Raw genomic sequence first — 7,386 nt, forward strand, 5'->3', positions numbered from 1 at the left:
CTGTACAATGTATGGATAAATCTCCGCCGAATGTTTACGCCCGCAGTTGCTGACAGCGTCACACAGACGCAAGATCTTGTGCTGGAAATGCAGTTCTGGTATCTTGATGTGCACTAAAATATACTGTAACACGGGCGTCTTTATAGTTCTACCCGACATCACTGCAAACTGCACTCGATAGAGATCGAGTATAGCTGCACCGTTATAGTTAAGCAAATTAAGCGCAAATACGCCGCGTCTCTATCACACTTCGAGCACGCTTCAAAGCCCTATGATAGATATTGCAAACGTAATCAGACTCGGACTAGCGAATTTTGCTTCTGTAAACGCAACGTAGCGGTTATCTCAAGACGCATGTTTAAATTCATGGCTGTTTCATTCGTGAACATTATGTACAGTCTGTTTCACACTTAGGGGAAATCTCGGAGCGCATTGCATCCCGATGCGGCGAGCGCTGGAGTCGGGTGCCGGAAGCAGCTCGCGCAGGCGCAGACGCTCGAGGCGCGTTATTTTGAACCGCGCCGACACCTCGACGCAAGATAACGCGCCTCGAACGTCTGCGCCTGCGCGAGCTGCTTCCGGCACATAACTCCAGCGCTCACCGCATCGCGATGCAATGCGCTCCGAGATTTCCCCTAAGTGTGAAACAGACTGTACGTGAAGCAAAATAATCAGTGAGCAAAACATTTTTTTTTTCAATGCGAGGATTGAAAACGGAAACTAGTGTGTGTTGTGCACGTCCAAAGTGATCCATGCCATGCCATCAAAAGCATGGCGGCTTTTCGTAGCTTTGCAGCAACATGCATGCGCGAGCACGCTGTCGTTGTTGAATTGCCCTGAAACCGCTGCGTTGGGGGCGACGGCAACCGAACGTTACGGCAAGTTTCCGTGGGAACTTCTTTCCATGCTACGTGATTGCGACGACAAGGACAGCCAGCAGCAGCGTGTCGCCGAGTTCCTCTTTGCCGACTTCGAACAAGTGCATCTTGCCAGACCGTGGCAAGCACCCGAATTGTTGCGGTCGGCACTGCGTCGTCTTTCATTGTGATGTGATAGATCGTAACGCACAGGGACTGTGAGATGCACACGAAAGCCTACCCGCAGTAGTGAGTGTGCCATTTTTCTCTTAACGACTCGGGTGAGTATATCAGCTTTATTTCAAGTTTGCAAATGGCGCGTACTCGCCCTTTCCGGTTTGGGTACATTTTGCGCGACGTTTCTCTTGGCAGTTACAGACGTTTCCTAGGCTTGCGCACGGAGGTTTGCGCGCGCGGATCCATGCGAAAATACTAGTGGCAGAGCATCTGATATTATAACAAAGCTTTACTTCCAGGAGAAACACCGCTTTTTGCCGATCCTAGTGACGAGCGGCCTGTAGCATTGAAAAATCTGCACAATGACAAGTACTGCATAACTTGTGTCGAAAAACTGGTTCACCGGTGTGACATTCGCTGCCGAAGATAAGTCGTCGAAAACATTGAAGACAGCTTGTGTATCTTGAGGATTAGCTAGCGCTTCAGGTACATTACCGAGAATAAAAGCATTACAAAGTTGTATGGAGTCTCGGGCGATGTGGCACCGCATGAATTTCCGTAGCGGTAAGGCGGCTCCATGCACAAACGTAAGAGGCACAACGCCTTAGGCGTTGAAAGAACATAAATTTATTGTCTTTTTGGCTGCAGGTTAAAACACATTTTCTAACCATCTAAACCGATAAATAATGTATTAGTTATCAAGTAATCTTTATTTTCACTGTAACTGTTTAAATGCATGAACTTGCTTCAACCTTTATTTAGTAAAACCTACTAGGCTTTCAAAACCAAGGCGCGTTCTGTGGTCAATTTGTAATATTTTTACTGGATTTTCTATCTTGTGTCTTGTGTTTTATGGAAAGAAGGGTCCCTTGATTTGTATTTTTATGTTAGTATATTGGTATTTGTATCATTGACAAAGAGAAATAAGTTCACTTCGAATTTGTACCTCCCAGTGAGCTGCATATGAACCTAACCAATTTAATCCTGTCTTGGCTATTTTAATTAAAGAGAAACTGAGACATCCACCCAAATGTAGCAATTCGCTACTATGGAAACCCAACCGGGTTCCTCGAAAGAAAGCCTCGCAGTTGAAGAAAAATTCGTCCTGGTCCGGGACTCGAACCCGGGACCACCGCCTTTCCGGGGCAGCCGCTCTACCATCTGAGCTAACCAGGCGGCTAGCAGATGGCAGGGCGAAGTCGAATTTGTCGACAACTCGAAGCAAAGGCAAGTATATGGTGCAATAGTTCAGCGGAAATCCGCTAGGTGGAGATAAGTAATTAAAGAGAAACTGAGACATCCACCCAAATGTAGCAATTCGCTACTATGGAAACCCAACCGGGTTCCTCGAAAGAAAGCCTCGCAGTTGAAGAAAAATTCGTCCTGGTCCGGGACTCGAACCCGGGACCACCGCCTTTCCGGGGCAGCCGCTCTACCATCTGAGCTAACCAGGCGGCTAGCAGATGGCAGGGCGAAGTCGAATTTGTCGACAACTCGAAGCAAAGGCAAGTATATGGTGTAATAGTTCAGCGGAAATCCGCTAGGTGGAGATAAGTAATTAAAGAGAAACTGAGACATCCACCCAAATGTAGCAATTCGCTACTATGGAAACCCAACCGGGTTCCTCGAAAGAAAGCCTCGCAGTTGAAGAAAAATTCGTCCTGGTCCGGGACTCGAACCCGGGACCACCGCCTTTCCGGGGCAGCCGCTCTACCATCTGAGCTAACCAGGCGGCTAGCAGATGGCAGGGCGAAGTCGAATTTGTCGACAACTCGAAGCAAAGGCAAGTATATGGTGTAATAGTTCAGCGGAAATCCGCTAGGTGGAGATAAGTAATTAATGAGAAACTGAGACATCCACCCAAATGTAGCAATTCGCTACTATGGAAACCCAACCGGGTTCCTCGAAAGAAAGCCTCGCAGTTGAAGAAAAATTCGTCCTGGTCCGGGACTCGAACCCGGAACCACCGCCTTTTCGGGGCAGCCGCTCTACCATCTGAGCTAACCAGGCGGCTAGCAGATGGCAGGGCGAAGTCGAATTTGTCGACAACTCGAAGCAAAGGCAAGTATATGGTGTAATAGTTCAGCGGAAATCCGCTAGGTGGAGATAAGTAATTAAAGAGAAACTGAGACATCCACCCAAATGTAGCAATTCGCTACTATGGAAACCCAACCGGGTTCCTCGAAAGAAAGCCTCGCAGTTGAAGAAAAATTCGTCCTGGTCCGGGACTCGAACCCGGGACCACCGCCTTTCCGGGGCAGCCGCTCTACCATCTGAGCTAACCAGGCGGCTAGCAGATGGCAGGGCGAAGTCGGATTTGTCGACAACTCGAAGCAAAGGCAAGTATATGGTGTAATAGTTCAGCGGAAATCCGCTAGGTGGAGATAAGTAATTAAAGAGAAACTGAGACATCCACCCAAATGTAGCAATTCGCTACTATGGAAACCCAACCGGGTTCCTCGAAAGCCTCGCAGTTGAAGAAAAATTCGTCCTGGTCCGGGACTCGAACCCGTACGTATAGAAATTTTAAGTAAGTAGTTGGACTAACCACTGTAGGATATTTTGTAGTAAAAGTAGAATTCTCTGTATTATTTTGCTGCTTCCAAGCAGAAATACCTTTTTTCTTGTACGAAGGAACTGTGAGAGCATTGCATGAAATTTAATGTAGTGTGGTGTATTTTTCTACTAATAAATTACAAAAAACTTTTGCCTGCCATGTTTCACAGATTAGTTTACCTTCTTGTAGTAGCAATGTTGTGTTATCTCCTACTCTACTGCTGTTGTCCTGCATATTTTTGAAATTTTGAAATGTATTTTATTTTAGGTGTTCAACAAGCGGCGACAACCACAGGAACTAGCCATCTTATCCAGCCCGTTATGGGTGAGAAATCGTAACATGAACTTTGGCTTATCTCCTTAGCAGTATGATGGTATTTCATGTAAATTTTGTCCTCTTTCCTGCTTTATTCATTTTAGTATTATTGTGCAAACGGTAATACGTGTACATAGAGACAGAATAATAGCTCAAGGACGAGACATGGCTGGGGGAGACAAGACACACATGCCTCCTTTGTCCGTGTCTCAATGTTGCCCAGTTACTCTGTCGTTATCTACCAACAAGCCCAAATTTCACGTCAGGTGTGTTTACTAGTTTACTGTTAGTACAATTTCATCAACGCAACATTGATTGGAAATATGTAAACACTCATGAAGACAGAGCCTTAAAATGATGAAGAGCCATAGAACAAAAGCATTGCTGGAGCACGGCTGCTGGATAAAAAAAAAGGCATCCTTTTTTTTATCCAGCGGCCGTGGCTGGAGCCAATGATTCGACAAGGAGGAGACAAGTCCTCTTGTCGGCGCATTCGCTCCAGCGACATTCCTTGTTCTGCCACTATTTGCCGTTAAAAGGAACCATTATTGCTCTTGCTGAAGTATTTTGCAATAAAAATAAGCAGGGTGAAATCTCAGGAATGTGACTGTTCTTCTGTATTCTAATGCTCGAGTCAAGACACAGGAAAACAAACATGAATAAGATTTAGGGAAGTACTTTGTTATTCTCACTACCCGGTTGGCCTGCTTCTTTCGCAGCTTGCACTTTATTGGATTATTAACGATAGAAATTCGTTAACTGTATTAGCTTGATGATTTATTTATTTCTAGAGATGTTGGTTAATGCAGGTTAAACATGTACAATGACATTTTAGGATGCCAGGCTTCCAGTTGACTAGCACACCACTTGATGGCATAAGCTCAGGTTCGGGTTCCACACTCTTTTTCATCTTTGCTGGCATTTTCATAAACATAACTTCTGCTTCGTTTATGTCGGGGATCTAGTTGCGTTGTATGACCTAACACTTTACCTATATTTCTATTGGTAACCATGTTACACAGACAACTGCTGCATTTTTGTAAATTATGGCATGGTAGGACATTTGTGCAAATTTGTTGCAGGTAGAACTTGGCGGCACCTGCCCCTACCTTCCTCTACCACCCTGTCACCTCTGCGTCCACTGGAGAGCTGGCAGCCTTAGTGATGATTCTAAGCAGGCCGATGGCAGACAGCAAGATGCAGGTAAATACATGTAATCCAGCAGCGTCTTCTTGAATGAAGCAGCTTGTAGCCACTCAGCAATCAATTAACTTGGAAATAGTTTAGACGCCCCACTATTGGTCCAGGAATGCTCTGGTCGACGCAATTTGTTTCAGCCGCCAAAAGGCTATGTGGATTAGATGAACCACGATGCACATTTTGATACTCGTGGTGACCACTTATACAATTTTTTCTTGCTCAACACACAAAAAATACTGTGATAAATCTTTACAAGTTTGAAAGTAATACAGCGTGCTCTCAGATGTGATATTTGGGATATTTTTACTAGGACCGCCTCATTGTTAAACCTTTGGATAAACATAAGCCAAAAGGGAATTTTCTGCATGTTCATCCTCATAATTGTGCGCTTCTGCATGATATATTTCTGAAACCATTTTGTGTGCACAGTACATGTCCTGAGCACTTGGATCACGTTAGTTTACAGCTTTTGCTAGAAGCCATTTCTCTGAAAAAAATAGGCCATTTGGCCCATTTTTAATGACCTATAATAAGCTGAACAATGGCTAATGATCAAGGAATACAATTTTAGGTGTAAGGGCTCTTCATTCTCCTGAGAAAAATTTAGTCTGCTCTCATATTGAAAAACACGGTATCTTGACTATGCCTTTTGGTGCCTTAGAACAAAATATACATAGAACATACGCCAGTAAAAAATGTTTCCCCTAGATATATTTCATAAAATGATCGTTTGTCTGATATTCAAGAGCCTCCAATTTTTAACAAGAAAATACTAAATGGTCAAGCGCGAGGTTGGGACAGTTGGCATGCAATAGCCTGCTTACAGGCTATTGGCGTCCTGATGGCTCATCATGATTACAGGCGTCCTGATGGCTCATCATCATCAGGACGGCACCGTCAGGCGCTCGAGATGGCGAGATGTTTTCAAAATTGCTCATCGCGTCGCCGCAGTTCTGCCACGGGGCGTGGGTCGCGTAGCCGGAGAGCTTTGTTACGTGGCGAAGAGCAGCAACAGTGACTACAACACGAGGGGCCTGTCGCTGCCTGTCAAGTTTTGGATTTTTGTATAAAAGCTACGAAAAGGAATGCAGGCAGGCATGAAAAACTTCCGTCCGCAGAATCCAGTAAGTCGGAATGCCAAAGTTTGCCGTTTTCCCTAATGCTTGCTATTATTCGCGGTAGCGTTGGTGCTTCGCCTTGTAGCTCAGTCATGACTGTTTACTCGTGACGATGAGAATATCGTTGAAGCTCTATTTCAACGTGCTCTGAGTGACGCATTGTGTGTGGGTCCGCTGTTTTTCGCGTGCGACACACGTTGTGCCTTCTCGCATTTGTTTGACAGCGTGAGCTTGATCGGCAAATGTTCTGTAATAACAAGACGCAAGCAGTGGAGCGCTTTGGCTCAATCTTATGATTAGCTAGCCCATTTGGGAAAACTATGCAGACCGTATGGCATCACTTCTTCGCTAGTTGTATTGCGAGAGGAGGGCAGCAGCAGTCCAAGTTGTTTCGGCTTTCGCTCTTCTTTATTGCTAGTTCATGACAGACATTTTCGATCGCGATTAGGCCTGATCACGATTAAACCTTGAAATTGCGATCAATAATGGTCGCTGCTGCGCGGAACATTCTGTATCGAGTTGTTTGAGCTCAATCAGCGTGACAGAGCGTACGACGGCATACGTTTACGATCTACTGCATTCGGATCGTGCAAAATCGTGGTCGAATGTGCCCGCGTAGAAACACTTGATCCGCATCGCATACAGTCACGATCCAAGGTATCTACGTTGCAGTGGTATAAACAAGTCATATATTTTTGGATCTTTCGGGCGGGCTGCGGCTTGTGCTGCTCTCTGCACAGCGGTCTGCTTAACCCGACGTTGCCTGGTTGCATCTGCGCGCGTAGCGCTACGACTTGCTTCTTCAGCAGCGCTTCGTACCTTGCGAGCAGGCACCATAACGTGTATCGAAGAGTAAACACAGGTATCAAGACTACGCGGCGCACATGTCACATACGACGCTACTGCTGATGATGATCATGATGATTTATTGGCATCCACTGTGAAACAGGGAGGTGATGAATAGTCTTCTAGCCTGCTTGATTCAATCAGGTATGTTACACATGTTTTATTGAGATAGCAATTATATGGACACTCCAAACGGATTTCAGCCCTCGGCGTCGTCGTCACCGTTGTCGCCGTGAGGCTTCGTATAAAGTCCAAGGGCGATAAAAGCGTCGCGGTGCGCCCCTATGCTCTTTATGCAAGTACAAGCGCTCGAGGG

General features: G+C 45.6%; 1 non-coding gene across 1 annotated transcript; it reads right to left on the minus strand.

Annotated features, from left to right (window-relative positions):
- Positions 1-2,969: 2,969 nt before the first annotated feature.
- Positions 2,970-3,044, minus strand: Trnaf-gaa (transfer RNA phenylalanine (anticodon GAA)). Its single transcript has one exon. It is a non-coding gene; the product is annotated as a tRNA-Phe (tRNA).
- Positions 3,045-7,386: the final 4,342 nt, after the last annotated feature.

Source organism: Dermacentor silvarum, chromosome 5 (genome assembly GCF_013339745.2).
Source record: "Dermacentor silvarum isolate Dsil-2018 chromosome 5, BIME_Dsil_1.4, whole genome shotgun sequence".
Classification (NCBI taxonomy): Eukaryota; Metazoa; Arthropoda; class Arachnida; order Ixodida; family Ixodidae; genus Dermacentor; species Dermacentor silvarum.